General features: G+C 43.2%; 1 pseudogene; it reads left to right on the top strand.

The window, feature by feature from the left end:
- The first annotated feature begins 281 nt into the window (after nt 1-281).
- Nucleotides 282-18,693, top strand: LOC139014356 (RNA-binding E3 ubiquitin-protein ligase MEX3C pseudogene; annotated as a pseudogene).
- The last annotated feature ends 1,474 nt before the right edge of the window (nt 18,694-20,167 follow it).

The following is a 20,167-nucleotide window of genomic DNA, read 5'->3' as shown; positions in this document are numbered from 1 at the left end:
TACCAGGTACTGAAGCTGGTGATGTTGGAGTAACTGGCTTATGTATCAGCCACTACAGTAAATAGTGTTAAAGATCCTAAACTCTAGGATGTAAACTCTATGATTATTGGACCCCAGAGAACACAGGGCCTTGCACAAGTATTTAACTCTTTTGGGCCTCAGAGTTCTCATCTGTGAAATGAGAAGAATATTTTGAAAGAATGTTCTTTCTCTTAAAAAACATCCCTCTGATGGAATGGTATGATTTTAAATCTCTGAGGGCAAATCCAAACCCCAAAACGATGCCATTATTCTTCTATTGGTCTGGTGCCAGCACGGCTCGCCTTCATCTCATCGTGGCTGAGAATATTGAGGTTCTCAAGGCAACTCTGTAAGACCTTTAACCTCTGTAAGACAGTACCTAGCACATAGCCATCCTACCTATGACCCTGAGTTTTGTTAAAACATAACAAAACAATGAGAACAGAAGTGGTTAGTTCTTCCTGACTGGGCCTAATCTAAAGAGCATTTTGTTAAATCCTACTGCTCATCCACCTACCCAAATGTTCCCTTTGAATCTGCCCGGGAACATAATGTAACATTTGGAAATTTATCACTAGTTCCCTCAGACTGAACAAGTGAGTAATAGAATGCTTGTTCAGGCGAATCCTAGACCTCAATCCAGAGCCCTTGGCATTGGCCCTAGGGGCAGACAGAACCCTAATCCCTGTGACTCAGGAGTGGTGGCCCATTTCCTCCAGACTCACCTCACCACCATCATCATGGGGCTTCGCCTTGCCCCATAGTTTGGAGGCTGCCCAGCTTTACAAACTGGCAAACTGAGCACTTAGATAAACTCGGCCCCAAAGCGGGGGCAGACACTGCCCCTCACAGTGGTGCGTTAACCTGGCTGAACCATCAGCAAGGATGGATTCTTGCAATGCTCATCTTTCAGAGCCTCTCAGCCCTGAGAAACTCTTTGCTTCTGGGACAGCAAATGCTGTCCTCCCACACAGTGAGCAAATGCCTCCACGGCAGATGGGCCAGGCTGCAGTCCCTCACAGTCAGCAAACTAAAGGCTTATTAATCCAAGGGGAACACAAAGCCCAGGAGCCTCCATGGAAAGCGCCCTTCCTCTTACCCCATTCGGTCATTTCTAGGTCTAAGTTGGCTGAGAGCTACACATGCGTGGAGATTGAAGTCTCCCAGGAATGGGGCAGCAGGCAGCCAACATTCTCTCAGCATCCTGAGGGCCAGTGCTCACATAGAGGCAAACGTTACAATTTTGTGACAGGAAACGGGCTTGTCAGATCAGTCTGTGAGTGAGTTTGTCACCATGAATGCAAAATGTTGCCGGTGAGAAGGAGAAGGAAGGAATGCCTCTCTCTTAGAAAAAAGAAAAATCTCTGCTGGAAGGTGTTCAGGGAGTTGTGTGCCCTCTGCAGGCTGTCTTCTTGATGACGCCTAGGACCCAATTACTTGGTCCAGGGGCTTTCCCATCAGAGTGAAAGGTAAAGGATTTGCAATCATCTATAAAACCCTTGAAGATCTGTCCTCCCTCTCCTCCCACTGTCTCCCAAGCCAACTAGTTCTAACAACAAGGCCTTTCTCCCTTGTTTTGGTTACCAAGCCCTGTTTATGACTATCCCCAAATAGAGCGGTTAAAAAGAAAAGAGCAAGCATTGATTTTGCTTACAGCCCCGCCGTTTAATCAGGGGTCACTGGAGAAGACTCATTGCTGCTGTACATGGTGTCAGTTGACAAGGTTCAGCTGGGGACTGGAGGACCTGCTTCCAGGACCACTCCTTCACACAGCTCTGGCTGTCACCTGGAGGCTCAGCCTCGACCCTCTCCACCTAGGCCTCATCGGGCCTGGCTTCCTCAAGCATGGTGTCCGGGTTCCTAAGGGAGAGAGCTGAGCAGATGCTGTGCTGCCTTTTATGACCCAGCCTGTAAGTCACCTCGTGTCACTTCGTTCATACTCGCCATGCTCCACACTCTGGGGGAGTCACAAAGGCCTGTCCAGGTTCAAGAGCAGGACACTTAGATCCCACTTCTTAATTCAGGCCAGCGGATGGCAAGGCTCTGGAAGGTCACACTGGAGAGGAATCTTACGGTGGAATATAAAATCCATGATTATTCCTGTTACGCCAGGCATGCTTCCTCCCAGGGCTTGGCCTTTGCTTTCTCTTTGTGTAGAATGCTCTTCCCTCAGATATGCACTTGGTCCATATTCTCAATTTGGGTTCTTCACCCAAATAGTTTCTTCTCAGCAAGGTCTTCCCTGGGTGTTCTGTGCAAAGTGAAAACTCGCCCCACTTCCTTACCTCTTACCTGCTTTCTTTTTCACCATCGAATTGAAACCATCAACATGCTGTTTGCTTATTTATTTATTTTACTGTTCCTTCCATTAAATTGTAAGTGTCCATTAAGGGAAGGCATTTGGTCTGTTTTATTCATTGCTGTTTTTCCAGAGCGAGAAGAGTACCTGGCACATAGTGTGGACTCAATACATTTTTATTTTAGTAAATTAATGACCATTTGCCCTCAGAAGATGTAAGTCACCATTTGTTCTCATTTACTTTGGTCCTCGGGTCCTGAGTGCAGAGCCAGGTACAGACACTCTCTGTAAATAAAGAAAGTGGTTTTAAACTTTCTCAATTGAAAAAAAAAATCAACAATAAACCAGCTGCATTCCACTTACAGTCACTTTTTCACAATGACCCCCCTCTCCTCATCTACAGAGTAACAGTGCCAGCCAATCTGGTTCTTAAATTCTGCTCCCACAATGCTGCTCCTGTCTCCAGTGAGAGCCAGGAATTAAAAGAACAGAAAGAGGAAAAATCCCAGGGGATGCCCAGGAGATGAGGCACAGCTCGGACAGTAAACCTCTGCGTATCTGCCTAATCTTTCTGTGTTTTGTCATCTGAAGAAGTTGACCTGTAAATCATCTTCAATGTTTGCAATTCATATGTCTTAGAAAATGGGAAGAAGGCAGGGAGACAATTAATTTAAACTTTATTGGGCAGTTGATTGGGCAATTCTGGTCTTTACTTAGGTTGTCTGCCTTGAGCTTATTCGTACATTCTCCAGAGGTGTTTGGAATAAAGTAGTGGCATTTCAAGGTAGGTTAGTAAAGAATGCTCTAAATTGGATGTGTTCTTGAATTTCACTTAAATATTACTCACTAAAGAATACAAGTTGTATCAGGTTGGAATGCATAGACCCCATCATCAGATATCTTGTTCCAGAAGTTCAAATTGAGTCTGTTCTTAGATGAACTTATGACATTTCAATGTATATAATTGGCAAATATTTTCCTCCTGCCAAAATAAAGAGAAACAAGAGCCATGGATCCAAATATCTTCAAGTTTGTGGACAGGATTGTGACAGCACCTGGGATGTGACACTGGAGTCAACTCAAAAGCACACAAGTCCACATAGTTCCCCCTTGCTTCAGGACCCTGAATCTGGGGATGTCTGTGGCAGAAGGTGGCAGTTCTCCATGTTAGCAGGGACAAGGGTATAGGGCAAAGGGGATGACAGACCCAGGGTTGCTTCCTTCTCAAGCAGGGGTTATAAGAATGAAAGGACATGATTTGAGCTCCTTCTCAGACTAGGTATGGCGACTATAAACTATTAATGTCATCTACAGGCAGAAGCACTTTGAATATAAATGAACCAGCCAATGAGCCTTTTGATTGGCATTTATATCTCTTTTTATAGAGATCACATAGAGTAGTGTTATAATTCTTGACAGATTTGATTGTAAAATATATGGGACAGTAAGCTCCCTGGAAGAAAGAAAAGATGATTAATATTCATAATGGGCCAATAATACACAACAGATACCAGTAATATGTTTTGTATTTATATAGCTATTGTTTTAACTCATTGGAAAACACTATGCTTTATTGTTAGGAATGCAATAATAATAATAAGACACTACATTATCTAGGTTACAGAAAAGAAGATATTCAAGCTAATCCCTAAATCCAATTAATTTCTTTACTCGCATAACAGAAAAAAACAATACCCATTTGATTCTACTATTCACACTAATGTATTCAAAAAAATGTGCCTGATTAAAGACATAGATCAAAATCGAATAACTTGGTTCAAATGCAGCTGGTCCCAGAGCCCTTTGGAAGTGTCAAGGAAGACTGGGGTTCTCTAAAAAATAAATAAGAGACCAGAGAAACAAAGTGTATTTATCTCACAGTGATGAGATCTTTTGTGTTTTTGTTTTTCCCCCTTCTATATGCAGGATGCTGAGTGAAGCAACTCTGAGCTCTGTCAACAAAAATACGGTTCTAATAAGAGTGTGTATTGTTATGGGGGAAACTATTTCACTAAAAAATGTACATCTCTTAGATTATACCTAGCACTTGGAAAATTGCAAAATGTTTTACCACCTCTATTTCCCACTTCCTCCTCCCTTCTCATGACTCTATCCATGGCTTCATGGAGAAAGGTAGAAGCAGAAAACAAAAAAGAATGGCTTTTGTGATTGGCTCAATTTATGGTTTACTTTTCAGTCAAAATAGAGCAAATCAATAAGTAAAGTTACATATATCAAGTCTTCATTTGAAAGGCATTTGGAATGCTTTAAAGACAAATATAATAGGCAGTAGAATAGAGGTAAATATGTATAATATGTGGAAATTGTGATCCCCATAATACTAGTAAATAATGACCAATACATTGAATTCTGAAAAGTCCTAGTCACTTGTTAGAACAAGAGTTAAATTGGATTTGAAAAATTTTTAATCAAAGAAGAAGAAACGAATAGCTACACAGTTTACATAAGCACAACCACTCTTCTCAGAAAAAAATAAAAACACCTGTTTTATTTTCTAAGATTTGAAAGAAAGCTTTGTTTTAATTTTTTTTTGTATTTTGCTGTTTTTGTTTGTTTGTTTGTTTTTTGCTCTTTCTTCCCCTGTGGGCTTTAAAAATCAGATTCTGATGATAGAGACAGAAATACATTCTCCCAGCCTATCCCCTTAGCAAATCGCTGTGGTTTGGAAAGCTCATCTTACACGAGATGTTATGAGTCCCCATGCAGCATTCACCTCTGATACTGTGCACCTTCTATTCAGTGATGCCCCCATTAGCCTTTGCTGCATACACAAGCTATTCCAAAGCTTCGTGGCTTACACCAAATAACCATTTATTTGCTCGCATATCATGGGATTGGTAAACTGAGCTAGACTAGACAGGGCCATTCTTCAGCTTGTTTTACCTAAGTTCACCTTTGTAGCAGCTGCACCTGGCAGCTGAGCTGGAACTGGATGGTTGAGAATGACTTCACTCCCATGTCTGGTGGTCAGCAGGCTGAAGGCTAGGGAACTTTTTTTCCCCCCTCTACTTGGCTTCTCCAGCAGGTTAGCTTGGGCTCCTTCAAACTGCTATCTCCTAGTTTCAAGTACAACACAAAAGAGCAAGTCTCAGTGTGCAAGCACTTTTCTGGCCACTCTTTGCATTACATTTGCTTATGTCCCATTGGCCAAAGCAAGTCATATAGCCAAGCTCAGATTCGAAGGTTGGATCAGACTTCACTATGAAAGGCAAGAACTGCAATGTGTTTACGGCTATTTTTTAAATTTTAATTTTTTTTGCATTCCACTGCTAGTTCAATATTACTGCTGCTGCTGGAGAGAAGAGAACACCTTTCTCTTGTTTACACTGTAGCCTGAAGGATAGAACTATAGCTTCCATTTCTTGCATAAAACTTTGTGTTGCACAATGAGGTCAACTGTGGGGCCTATGAAACCCTCTTTTAGAAAGCGAGGATATACCTCTCCAGTTGATGTGGGAGGAAATGAGAAACCTTATGATTTAAGAGGTGTGGGGAGAGTAGGTAGAAATGTGTAGAAATGATGCAGGTGAAAATTGTGAGTGTGAATGTGTGGGCATGCACACATATAAGGTGAGAGATGAATAAACTTGTATTTCAGTGTTAACCAGTTTTATTTTATTTTATTTTTTAGGGCAAAGGAGAATTATGGAACAATTTTAGACATTTATAAATCTTTTTTTTCCAAGTCCACACCAGGACTTGTTGTGGGATAATATAGAGCTAAAAACATTAGCACAAAGCACTCTTTCTCTGGCAGACCTTTCCAAGGTGCCTTCTTTTCTTTCTGGTAGTCCCCTGAGGTGTCTCAAATATTCCCACAATCACAATCATAGCTACCGTGTGGTGTCTACCATTTTCCCTGCTTCAGTTCCCTGCAGGGATGTCAGCTGCCAAGGCTGCTGATGCTGGCAAATGCTTTTGAAGATTCTGGGGTCTCAGGTGCTGATGAAGGCTTTGTCTCCACTAGTGATGAAAGTGCTAGCACCAGCATTGTTGGGTCTGCAGGTGCCGCTTTGTGTTTTTATATCTTGTAAAGGTTTTCCTACAATAGCAGCCTATAGATTTTGCTGGCTGCTATTTTGGATTCCTTGACTCAATTGGAGCAGTTTTCCTGCGGTAGTTTTTTTTAGTTTATCATGCAAAGAGACCTGCTTCCCAGTCCTTCCTATAAACCTTGTATTGACTACGTTTGGCCATTAAAAGCTGTGTATGAAGCAAACAAGAGTCTGTGGGCCACCTGAGTGGCTACAGCTGTGGTCAGTTGTGGGTAGTTGGTGGTTTTGTTGATCTCGGCTGTGCCATCTGACATGTCTGATGGGCTTGGCTGGAGGCCCATGGCTCCACTCCATGTCCCCTCTCATTCTCCAGCAGGCTACCCCAGGATTTCTCTCAAGGCAGTGCCAGAGTTCCAAGAGCGAGAGCAAGTGCTCAAAGTCTCTTGAGGCCCAGGCTCAGAACCTTTACAATGTCACTTCTCCTGTTCAGAGCAAGTCAGCAGACCAGTCAGATCCAAGAGGTGAAGAAGTAGATTTTCTCTCTTACTGAGAGGAGCCATAAAATCACAAGGGACATGGATATGGGAAAGTCAGGGAATTGGAGCCATCTGTGCAGTCAATCTAATTGCCACATACCCCATCCACCTCTTAGTCCTGGGGTGAGGATAGGTTGGCAACTCAGATGAGGTTAACTTCATTTTAGAAAGATTGATTTGGCAATCCTTCTAAAAAGGTGGAGGATAGATTGATGTAGGCAATGGTCAGAGAGGGTGGTATAACCAGCAAAATGGCTTTTGCCTTAAGAAGTGATGAATCAGAAGGAATGGCAAAGAAGTTACCCATGGTGTGACTGACTTGTAGTGAATGCCTGGAGAGGTGTGTTGAGGTGAATAATGTGGCCACTTTCCTGGCTGAGGTGAACACAGAGCCTTGTTGGATCGGCCATGTTCACATGGTCTTTGGAGGGAGGAGTGGCAGACAACACAGGGCCAGATATTTGCCATCTTTGTCCTGTCAAGGGCAGCAGCAGTGAAGTTAAAGAGTTTTTGAAATCAATTAAGAGGCAGAATTTAAAAAGTATTGGTGATGAAGTGCAAATAAAGGCAAACTATTATTCTAGAATAATCCTAGAATTTGGATTCAGGTAACAGATGAGTGACAATATCATTTCTTCACCATTCTATTGTTATTATATACATATTAGATTTGAACCTCTATTATATAGGTAGGTCCTTTATCCTATTATAGAAAGAGCACATTGTTTTTCTTGTCCTCTGTTGGTGCATAACAAACCATCCAAAAGCTTAGAAGCTGTGATAGTAAATTTTATGTCAACTTTACTGGGCCCTGGGCTGCCCAGATATTTGGTCAAGCATTATTCTGGTGTTTCTGTGAGATTAACATCTTTTTTTTTTTAAATATATTTTATTGATTTTTTACAAAGAGGAAGGGAGAGAGATAGAGAGAAACATTGATGAAAGAGAGAGACATCGATCAGCTGCCTCCTGCACATCTCCTACTGGGGATGTGCCCGCAACCCAGGTACATGCCCTTGACCGGAATCGAACCTGGGACCTTTCAGTCCACAGGCCAACGCTCTATCCACTGAGCCAAACCGGTTTCGGCCATAGATTGTGGCCTCTCTAATGTGGGTGGGCTTCATCCAATCAGCTGAAAGCTTGAATAAAACAAAAACGCTGACTGTCTACCTCCCTCCAATCATCTCCATCCTCCCACCCCTGAGTCAGAGAGAAGTCCTTCTGCCTGATCACCTTGGAACTAGGACATTGACTTTTTCTTGCCTTCTGAAACATCGGCTCTTTGTGGGTCATGAACTTCCTGGCCTTTGGACTGGAACCACACCACCAGCTCACCATTGGCCCTCCTTGGTCTCCAAGGTGCCGACTCACCTTGCAGATCTTGGGACTTGTCAGCCTCCATCATCATATTCGCCAATTTCTTAAAATGAACAAACAAACGAATAAATAAATAAATAAATAAATAAATCTAAATGTTTTTACTCACACCCACACACAACAACCATTTTACTTCTCAGAATTCTGTAGGTCAGACATTTAATAGGATGGAGTGGGGATGCTCTATGACACCTTGGGGCCTCAATCTGCCTCCCTCTGGCCTCTCTCTCAACGTGGTCTCATCGTGCAGAAGATTAGTCTGAGCTTAAGAGTTTGGCAGATGCCTCAAGAGCAAGTTTTCCTAGAGGATACACATTGCTTAAGCCTCTGTTTCTATCATGTTTCCTAATATTCCACTGGCCAAACCAAGTCTGATGGCCAAGCCCTGAGTCAGTGTGTGCAGCCACCAAAGTTAAAGCCTGTCACATCGTGGTGGTGGGGGGGCATGTTGGTGTTGCATCTTGGGCATATTGACTCTGATGGATCTATGTGATATCAAAGTAGGAAGAGTCAGGTGACAATATGGGTCTGAGGCTAAGTATAAGTGATTTAGCTGGATAAATACATTTCGAAATCATGAATATATAGGGGCAATATGAGAATATTTCACCATCAGTACAGCAACTAATTAGAACAGATACTGCTTATAGCCTCAAAGCAGAATCTCAGGAGTCCCTTGTTATGTGGCCTTACCCCTTAGTTATTGGATTATTGGGAGCTGTCAGGAGTCCCAGGAAAAGAAGCAGGACAGTCAGAATAATGAGAGGATGTGGGGGGGTGGGGAGGGCAATGGGCACCAACTACTTACTAATTGGTAGAAAATATTACAATGTTTTATAACTGTTATGAGTATCAGCATTATACCAGGCAATAGCTGAAACCATTGTTAACCATTGGTAGTTTGGTTAACATTGTACTAGGGCAGCTTTAGATTAAATTTAGCCAATATTCAACTATTTTGGTCTACAAAAATTATAATTTTGTATACTGCAACCTAATCACCAATGAAACAAAAATAGGTCTAAAATGGATACCAAAATTTACTTAATTGGCAGGTGAACAAGAAGAATTTCCAAAGGAAATGGAAAAGAATGGCCTATGGAAGGCAAAGGGGGAGTACAAAAGAGGAAGGGAACAGGCAAAAGGTCTTGAATACCATACAGTAGTGTTCGCATAAGATGAGGACCAAATCGCCTTTGTATTTGGCAACTAGGAGCCTTTTTCAGTTCAATTTTGGGAAAAGCTCGGGTCAGAAATCATGTTACAGAGGCTTATGAACCACCTGGAGGTGAGAATTGACAAAAATGAGTTTAGGATAATATTTCCCAAAGCTTTGCTGATAGTAAGGGGAGAAAGGGGAATTGATTGGGAAGTAGGGTTAGGGGAAATTATATTTTTAGATGAAAAATATTTGCTCACCATTATATAAGGAATGGACAGGTACTTAAAGATTCTTCAGCTTATTGTTGTAAGATAATTGGTCAAAAAGGAAGAGTGGAAAGAGCAAAGTCCTGGAGTTGGGAGCCTGTGGTCCTGGTTCCAGTGTGTCCAGCCTTGAGGACCTGTTTGGCCACTTCATACATGTCGTTTTTTGTAAATAGTAGTTCTCATCTTGATTGCACAGTAAGGTGGCCTTGGGGAGCTGTTCAAATTCTCCATGCCCAAGTCTCACCCGAGACTGCTTACAGCAGAACCTCTGGGGTGCACCCAGTATTCAGGATTCTTTTAAAGCTCCTAGGTTATCCCAGGTGTGTTCAAGTTTGAGAACCACTGTTTCAAAATGTTAGTTATTTGTTTCCTATTGCCTCAGCTTTGGTGCTTTAGCCAAAATTCTGAGACAACAGATAACATCCCACTCATCAGTCATGACTATCGGAACAGGCCATTCCCTGACAATGGTGGCTGTTGCAGACCTTCTCTCAGGACAGTGATTCTCAACCCTAGCTGTGGATTAGAATCTCCTGGCACTTAACAACATACTGATGTCTGAACTGCACCCAGAGACTTCTATGGTCTGGGATGGTATTATGGGATGGTGTCTCTCAAAAAAAGTTATGTTGAAATTCTAACCCCAGGTACTTTAGAATATGACTTTATTTAGAAATAGTATCTTTAAAGATGTAATCAAGTTAAACTAAAGTTGTTAGAGTGACCATAATCTGATAGGACTAGTCTTCATAAAAAGGAGTAATTTGAATACAAGACATGTACTAAGAAAAGATTATGTGAAGAGACATAAAGAGATGACCTTGTTAAGATGGAGTTATGCTGGCACAAGGAATATCTAGATCTACCAAAAGCTGGGACAGCTGGCTAGTGTGGCTCAGTGGTTGAGTGTCGAACTATGAACCAGGAGGTCACTGTTCAATTCCTGGTCAGGACACATGCCCAGGTTACAGGCTCGATCCTCCATAGGGGCCCTGAAGGAGGCAGCCAATCAATGATTCTCTCTCATCATTGATGTTTCTATCTCTTTCTCCCTCTACCTTCCTCTCTCTGAAATAAAACAAAACAAAACACAAAAACACATACAAAAACAAAAGAAGCTGGGCCAGGTAAGAAGGGGTCCTTCCCTTATGGTTCTCAGAGGGAGTATGGCTGCCACCTAGATTTTGAAATTCTAGTCTCTGGAACAGTGAGACAATACATTTTTTATGTTCTAAGTCACCCAGTTTGTGGTACTTTGTCACAACAGCCCTAATAAATTAATACAGATTGGTTTGGCTACTGGTAGTTTTAAAAGTGGCCCAAGTGATTCTAACATGCCAGGAATGATTTTCACAACTATTAAGGCTAAGAAGTGTATAGTAGGGGGTAACCTGAGTAGAAAATACTGTCAAAATCAGGTTAGAAGCCATGCAAATAGAATTATCACTGTATAACATTTAAAACTTAGGAACATGTGAGTAATTTTAATACCTAGTTATATATTTCTTCTTAACTTAGGCTTCACATTATAAAAGAGGCACTTTCTGTCTTGCTCCTCTGCAATTTCTTGCCTTGAGCTCATTTTTTATGTAATTTCTCATCTTGAGCTTCTGGATTTCCACTGTGTGCTTTATAGGTCTCCTCATGGTGTAGCCTTTAGTTGTCATGCCTCAGGGCACTGTCTTGCACCTATCCCTCTCGGACTTTATCCTGTTCATTTAGAATGTAACATTTCTCCAATTTGTCAAAGTTACTTAGAATTCTGATCCTGCAGCCCAAAATTCTAATTCCCATTAGTCAAGGAGAGTCCCCAGGACAATTGAATTAAGAATTATATGAACTCTGGGAGGAATCAATTTGGAGAAGATCAGATAATGGAAGGTTTATTATATTATGCACTGCATTAAAGTGTAAAGATGTATGAAAGATAAATGGTCAATGTATGAATTATACAAAGAGTTCCTTAAACAAGACTGTGAGACCAATCCCTGCCCGGGCATAATTTGAGATGTAAAAGCTTGTCACTGTCACTCAGAGTGTGGTCCACAGACCAGCAGCATTGACAATACCTGGGAGCTTTTTAGAACTGCAGCATCTCAAACTCCATCCCAGACCTACTGCATCTGAATCTGCATTTTTACAGCATTTCCAGGGAAGTGCATGTATATTACATTTGAGAGATAGCAGTGTAGAAATGGTTCCTGCCTTGAAGAGCTCACCATGGTTGAGGAGGCAAGATACAAACTTGGTAGATCAGTGCTTCTCAAAGTGTAGCCTGGAGGACCATTTGCATTTGAGTGACCTTCAATACTTGGTAAAAGAAAGGATATATTTGGCCCTTCACAGCCCACTTAATTAGACTCTTTGGGGATGGGTCTCAGAAATTTACATTTTTGACAAGTTCTCCAGGTGACTTTGATGCACACTAAAGGTGGAGAGTAATTGCTCCAAAACAATGGCAATTTATTTCACTTCAACACACCTGGGGAATAGGACACCCTTCCATTAGTAACAGTAGTTCATACTGGCAGCATTCTAGAAGGGGCAGCTGCTCTCTCCTAGACCACTGTCATTCAAAGGATGGTCCACAGATCGATAGCATGGATCTCCCCTGGGAGCTCTGTAGAAATGTAGAATTTCAGACTTTACTCTGCATCTACTGTTATGGGCTGAATTGTGTCCCCCTCAAATTTCTACGTTGAAGTTGAATCTCCAGCAGCTCAGAAACTTTAAGAAGTTCTTAGGTTAAAATGAGATCTTTCGGGTGGGCCTGATCCAGTATGACTGGTGTCATTATAGGAAGAGGAAATTGGGACACAATGTGTGTGTGAAGCAGGAAAAGGTGGCCATCCATAAGCCAAGGAGAGAGGCCTCAGGAGAAAACAATCCTACCCACACTTTAATTTTGGGCTTTAAGCCTCTAGAATTGTGAACAAATAAATTTTTGTTGGCTAGGCCACCCAGTCTGTGGCACTTTGTGATGGCAGCACCCTGGTAGACTAATATGCCAATTAAATTAGGATTCTCATTTGTTTTTAATCCTCACCTGAGGATAAGTTTTTCTTGATTTCTTAAGAGAGAGAGGAAAAGAGAAAGAGAGAGGGAGAGAGAGAGAAATATTGATTGGTTGTCTTCTGCATACTCCTCAACTGGGCATTTGAACCTGCAGCCTAGGTATATGTGCTGACCTGGAATCGAACCCACGACCTTTTTGCTGTACAGGATGATGCTTCAACTAACTGAGCCACCCTGCCAGGGCAGAATATGCATTTTCAACAAGATCTACGGGTAATTCATACATATAAGAAAGTTTGAGAGGCGCTAGTCTAGGACAGTGGCTCTCAAACTCTCAGGGACCTTGAGAGTTTGTTAAAATACAGATATCTGGCCCTGCCGCAGAGATTCTGCTTCAGTAGGCTGGGGGTGGGGCCAGAAAAACTGCATTTCTAACAAGCCCTCAAGGGGATGCCACTGTCCTGAGTCTGCTGCCCACACTTTCTATTTGGGCCCAGCAGCATCGACCTTACCTGGTAATTAATAGAAAAGCAAAGTTTGAGTCCCCAACCTGGACTTACAATATGACCATGTTTTCTAACCCTATAGAGAGTCTGGGGCTGGGCCCAGAAAAGTCTTTCTTGAAGTTCAAGTTTAAAAGCTGGTGGTCAACACAATCTGTGTAAAAGGTCCAGGAGTAAGTAGGTTCCCCCTGCAGCAGGGAACCTGTGAATGTGATGTGGAGGCTGACTTAAGATTCTATATGCGATCTTAAAGTCAATTGTCACTTGAAACACCCCTTGCCCCCCAGGTGAATGTTTTGACATTTTCCTGGAAGGCATGCTCTCACCCCTCCATTAAGAATCTCTGCCAGGAAATGACTGTGGGCAGTAGCTAAAGCAGTGGTTCTCTGCATCAGAATCACCTGACTATTGGGCATCACCCCAGCTTTTGATTCCCTTGGTTTAGGATAGTGTCCCAGAACTTATCTTTCTCAGCAAATTCCCAGTTGATGCTAATGCTGCCCGTTCAGGGATCAAGGCTTGTAAAATATTGGGATATGAGTCAAACCTTGATTTCACGCATCTGTGCTCTGCCTAATAGCACTTGAAGCACTGTATTTTCTTTTTCTCTGGCTTGGAGCACAGATACAATGCCTGGAACTAAAGCAGCCTTCATGGGACCACAAGCTTACATACCTAAAGGCAATGGGCCAACAAAATAAAGATGGATGAGTAGCCAATTAGAAACACAAAGCCAATGCCAATAGCCCCCTACCCCAGATGCTGCATTATGCAGGGTAGTTATATTTATTCTTTGAGCCATAGTGAATTGAGTTGTCTGTTAATTATAGCCAATATCACTTCTAAATGATAACCAACTTATCTGTATAATGATAATAATAATAATAATTTTAAAAACCCACAGCAAGTAACCTAACGTCACCAGGTTTCTTTCTCTTAAGTTAGAACATAAAAAATAATAATAAATAAATAAACCCCAGCAACATAAGAAAACTATAAAACTACCACCTTCCATCATTATCATGGTATAAAATAAAGGGCATTTTACTAGTAACCTACACAAAAAGGCAGAAAAATTTAATCGACTAAATGTAGCTTCCAAAACATCTTTGCTTCCTATTCTGATGAAGATGAGTGAAAACTTGTCAGAGATCTCCAGACATCTTCAGACAGACTCATAGTTCAGGCAAACCAAGATATTTATTTACTGAGTAGTCTCTATGTAGCTTACATCACTAATTACTAATGGATAAAACTCATTTAACTTTTCATACTTATGTTTGAATTTGACTGTGTATCTTCCTGGCTCACACTAGACCTCTAAGTTTAGTCAACACCTTCCCTTCAAAGTTCCTTTGACCAGTTCATAAATTGCTCTCACTTGCTGTGTCCTGATACATGTGTCTATATAAACACACATATGCTCATTTATCCATCAGCAAGGAAAGAATTAAACAAACAGTAGTGTCACAGAAAAACTCAAAAATGGCATGTGTATCTTAAAATATGCTTTACTGATGTGCTCATTGGGGAGAAACTGCTTTGCTCAAACAGAAACCCAACCTGATTTTTTTTTTTTTTTTTTGGTTACAAAATAATTAGTTCTTAAGTCAGCTTTTAATCTTATGTTAATGAGACCCCCTACAGTCTTGGCTCCTACCTTCAAATTAGAGATTGATCTATAATTAATAAGGCTTCTAATGGCAGTACCTGAGACAAAGGAGATCATTGGGGCAGCTGGGAAGAGAGAGCTGAGAGGTGGAGAAAGGGCATTTACAGTTGCATGCTTACCACATACTAAGTTGGCTCCTGGTGACAGAAGCAGGTGTCTCAGGGCGGCAAGTCCGCTGGCTCAAGCTCCTTTAATAAGGAAAGCAGCTAAGCTGCCCCTCTGAGCTCTTAGGAGGGACTATGGGTGCCTGCTTGGCCCCGGCATGAGGTTTTCACCCAAGCTTGAAAAACTTGCTTTGAATTGCTTTTTTAAAAAAGCACCAGGTGAAGAAATCATTTTTCCCCAGCCATTTTTGGAGCCCTGTTACTCCTCTGCACTGTAGTTTTACAGCCTCGAAATTTCCAGCGATTGAAAGAGAGAAGCACTTGCTGATTAATTAAAGCCTAATTTTCTATTCTATCATAATTGCAGCAGTAGAGGGGGAAAAAAGTAAGACTTATTATTCCAAAAATGAAAATGATACCCGGACTGTTTGGGCTTATTATGAGCTCTGTGCTACAATTTGTTTTCAATTGAATCAATAGAATAAACATGGAAATGAGCTCTGTGAAATGATTTATTTTTAAAGGATCTTAATGAAAGCCTGCATCATTTCATTTTAAAATTTTTAGACTCTGCCTGGAAAGACTTAATAAAGACAAAGGAAAGAGGAGTGTAGGTTTTGTGGTAGATCAGAGACAAAACGACGGTCAACCTGTGTGTGGTTTTATGACCATGCTTTCTAACCCTTTTAAGGACTCCAAAGTGGATCCCCTGTTAGCTCAAAACACAATTAATTTCAGTTCACTTCAAATTTTTAGGCTGAGCACAGTCCTGGAAGGTCGGGGCGGGGGGCTGAACTGAAACATACCGGGAAGCATTAGCAAGGCTGGCTGCTTTGGCTCTGTCTCCTGACTTGGTCCTGAGCATGTGGGCTGGGGTGTGAAGGCCGTCAATGTGACAGGTGGTGACCCGGCACCCTGTGACCAGAGCTGGCTCTCCCAATGCAATTACCTGCCTCACTGGTTCTAATGGGAAGGAAGGGTTGGTTTTACCTCTTCACTTTCTGCTGAGTAATTTACAAATCTTTATAACCACTAGTTGTGAGGGGGTGGGGGCGGGTAAGAGGGGAATGGTCAGTGGGGGACACCTGGGGAATTTTAAATTTGCACTTTATAACTGTTCCATTTAGGTTGGTTAAGTGCAATATAGTGCTAAGTATAAAAGAAGTAGGTTACAAAGTTGTATATGTATATTTACATTTATAGAAAATTTATTTATATTTATTGTATATCTTATATGTTCTATATATTTTATATTTATGGTATATATAGATACCTGTGCATATATATGCATGTAAAATACATAATTTATATATAATATATGCATATATTTATATAAATGTTATATGTATAACATATACATATACACTTCATATTTTAAACATATTTTACATATGTATCTATGACACATATTAGTATCATATAAATATAGTGTCTTTATAGATGCATGTATACCATATACCATAAGTTTGTATGCATATTTACATTTTAAATGTAACATATGTAAATATGTAAATATGTGTATATTTATATTTATAAAAAATATTTCTAATCTATATAGCAGTGTTTGTGTGTGTGTGTGTGTGTGTGTGTGTGTAGATAGGATATAGAATATACACCAAAATATCAAATGGATAAAGTGGTCATATCTGGAAAGTAGCATTGTGGATAATATTTATTCTCTTTGTGACTTTCTATATTCTCTAAATAATCTACAAATATAAAGTGTCTCTTTTGCAATCATTGAAAAGTCATTTAAAGGAAAGAGAGAGGAGCCCTCCTGCAGGTCCAGCATATCCTCAGGACAATTATTTTCCTGCCGTGATGAGTGAGAGTTCCTGTTCTCCTGATCAGGGTCCCTGCCTTCATCTCAGATTGCTGACTGTCTGTATCGTCTGGGGCCAAGCAGCATGCTGTGCAAGCTACATGGGTTTGGAGGGGTCTAGGATTGGTCCCTGTCCTCCTTCCCTTCCGTTGGCATGCATGAGCTCACTCATCTGATAGGATCACAGAGACGCATGGGGGTCCCTTAAATGTTCTTGGTGTTCATTGATGCTAATATGATTTATCACATACATGTCTTCCTTCCCTCAACCTTTCATGACAGACAGGGGGAAATGAAACTGAATCTGATAACACACATGTTACACAAGTTCCAGACCAGTATTTTCATGTGTACAAGAACTAGGTCCCTGGGCATCCCCCTCCCACCGAGATTCTGATTCTGTAAGTCTGAAGGGGATCCAAGGAACTGCATTTCCAACAAGTCCCCAAGTGATGCTCAGGGTTTTGGTCTCTGGACCACTGTTTGAGGGACCAGGTCAAATGATTCTGAGTCTCTACCCACTTCAGCAGCATCAACACCAATGACTTTGTTAGAATCACAGATTATCAGAGGTGTTGAGCCAGGATTTGCTTTTTCATTAGGTTCCCAAAATATTCAAGTGCACATGGCAAAGCATGGTGAAGCACCTGGGTGGACACTGAAGAGAAAGACACGGTTACTCTACAGAGGGACGAAACCCAGGGCATGATGGCAGCGATGCTGTTCCATGCCTGCAGCCCCGCAGCTGTGGGGCGGTGGCCTGCCTGAACGGGGAGCAGGCGACCTGCTGAGAAGAGTGTCAACACCACCAAGTGCATTCCTGTACCTGTTCTGAGCGTGTCACTGAGACTGTCAGTGGCTAGGCTTGTAAAAGAAGGGGACTGAGAGCCAAGACAAACACATATATCAAGACACCTGATCGTGGTGAAGAGCCCATTTTTGTTATTACGCAATGGATAGATGCTGCCCTGGCCAAGAGAAATCCTCTTGACTGCAGAGCACTTCTCCATGATCGCTGCACCTGGAAACAAAAGTGGCCCTGCCCTGCGAGTGTTATCAAGTCCTAATCTGCCCGCCAAACCACTGTTCAACTGAGGGTCCCACGTGGTGTGGTAGGATTAGTAGTTGGACCCAAAGGAGCAACTATTCAAGTGATTCAGCAGCAAACCCACGCATAATAGTAACTGAGCAGAGATAAGGAGCCTGTCTCTGAAGTAACTGGGATGCCTAGAAATAGAAATGCATACTGTCATGCATACAGGAAACTACACTGAGCTCAAAGAAGAGAATGATTTCCATTACAAAGGTACTGATAGAGCTTTGAAAGTGGCACTCTTAGCTCTGAGTGGCTCACCTCCAATCCAGCTCCACCTAGCCTTGCAAGAATGATACCCAATTATCGAAATGATAGTCCCAGTCCTCTGGGTGGGGGTTCCACAGATTCTACTAGAAACAATAGACTGGCTGACTTTATCCAACAAGCCCCTTTACCACAGGGAACTTTTATTCTGGAGATACAATACCATCTCTGTAGGCTCAGAAGATCTTGCAGCTGATCCTCCTACCTTTAACTCTTTACCAACATCCATGCAAACTATTTGGACTCCATTTGAAGCAGTTAACCCACTCTCTGGCTTTGGGGGGTCATCCTTCTGGTGACATGAAAACTCAGCGTAGAGGAAGTCTACCTCCTACATTTCCTGAGAGCATTGAACACCCATTTCCTTGGAGGATTAGGAGCGACCCACCTGGTACAGGCAACTATGTTGGCCTGGTTCCAATATACACCCCTGCTTTTTCTAAGGGTACTAACACTAGTAGTTACCCATCTTCCAGTGGTGGAGGCTCCATCTCTAGCACACCTCTAGCACACCTCCTGGCCCCTGGAGCAGCATGACAGGGGGCAGCGCCCAAACCCCCTGATCACCCTGCGGCTCTGTGTGTGACAGGGGGTGGGGCCACAACCTCCCTATCCGCCCTGCTCTGTTCCTGACAGGGGAAGGCGCCCCAATCCCCTGATCGGCCCTGCTCTATGCCTGATAGGGGGGAGCTCCCCAACCCCCTGATCGGCCCTCCTCTGTGCCTGATGGGGGGAGCTCCCCAACCCCCTGATTGGCCCTGCTCTGTGTGTGACAGGGGAAGGCGCCCGAACCCCCCATGGGCCCTGCTCTGTGTGTGACGGGGTAGAGCCATAACCTCCCCATCGGCCCTGCCCTGAGTGTGACAGCAGCAGTGCCCCAACCCCCTGATCAGCCCTGCTCTGTGGGTGACAGGGGGCGGTGCCCCAACTCCCCTATTGGCCCTACTCTGTGCGTGACAGGGGGGAGCTCCCCAAACCCCTGATGGGCTGTGCTCTGTGCATGACAGGGGGGATCTCCCCAACCCCCTGATCAGCCCTGCTCTGTGCATGACAGGGGGCAGCGCCCCAACCCCCTGATTGGCCCTGCTCTGTGAGTGACAGGGGGTGGTGCCGCAACCTCCCCATCGACCCTGCCTTGAGTGTGACAGGGGATGGTGCCCCAACCCCCCAGTTGGCCCTACCCTGAGCATGACTGGGTGTGGCATCGCAACCTCCTGATCCACCTTGCTCTGTGCATGACAGGGGGCGGTGCCCTAACTCCCCAATCGGTCCTGCTCTGAGCCCGACCAGGGGCTGTACCTAGGGATTGGGCTTGCCCTCTGCCAACCGAGAGCACGCCTAAGCCAGCAGGTCATTATCTCCCGAGAGGTCCCAGACTGTGAGAGGGCACAAGTGGGGCTGAGGGACACTGCCCCCCCCCCCCCCCACCCTGCCAGTGCACAAATTTTTGTGCACCGGGCCTCTAGTCCTATATAATAAAAACCTAATATGCTAAGTGTCTGATCAACTGGTTGGCCATTCAACCAATCAAAGCATAATATGCCAATGATATGCTAAGGCTGCTCAACCACTTGCTATGACATGCACTGATCACCACGGGGCAGTCAGTCAACTGGTTGACCAGTCACTATGAGGTGCACTGACCACCAGGAGGAAGACACTCTGACTGGTAGGTTAGCTTGCTGCTGGGGTCCAGCAGATCAGGACTGAGCCAGATGGGCCAAACATGCCCTGGAGCCCTCCCATGGTCCCTCCCTGGCTAGCCAACCTCCCCCATCTCTCCCCGGCCCTGATCATGCACCGGTGGGGTCCCTCAGCCTGGCCTGCACCCTCTCACAATCCGGGCCCCCTTGGGGGATGTCGGAGAGCTGGTTTCATCCCGATCCTGCAGGCCAGGCCGAGGGACCCCACTGGTATACGAATTTGTGCATCAGGCCTCTAGTTAGTAATAATAGGGCTGATGGCAGTTTACTCAATCACTGGTTATAACTGGGACAAAAAACTGCTATAT

The sequence above is a fragment of the Myotis yumanensis genome, unplaced genomic scaffold, assembly GCF_028538775.1.
Source record: "Myotis yumanensis isolate MYYU_CA2020_CCGP unplaced genomic scaffold, mMyoYum1.0.hap1 SCAF_7, whole genome shotgun sequence".
NCBI classification, from domain to species: Eukaryota; Metazoa; Chordata; class Mammalia; order Chiroptera; family Vespertilionidae; genus Myotis; species Myotis yumanensis.
Note: the sequence above shows the minus strand (reverse complement) of the source record. Positions and strands in the feature narration are given on the sequence as shown.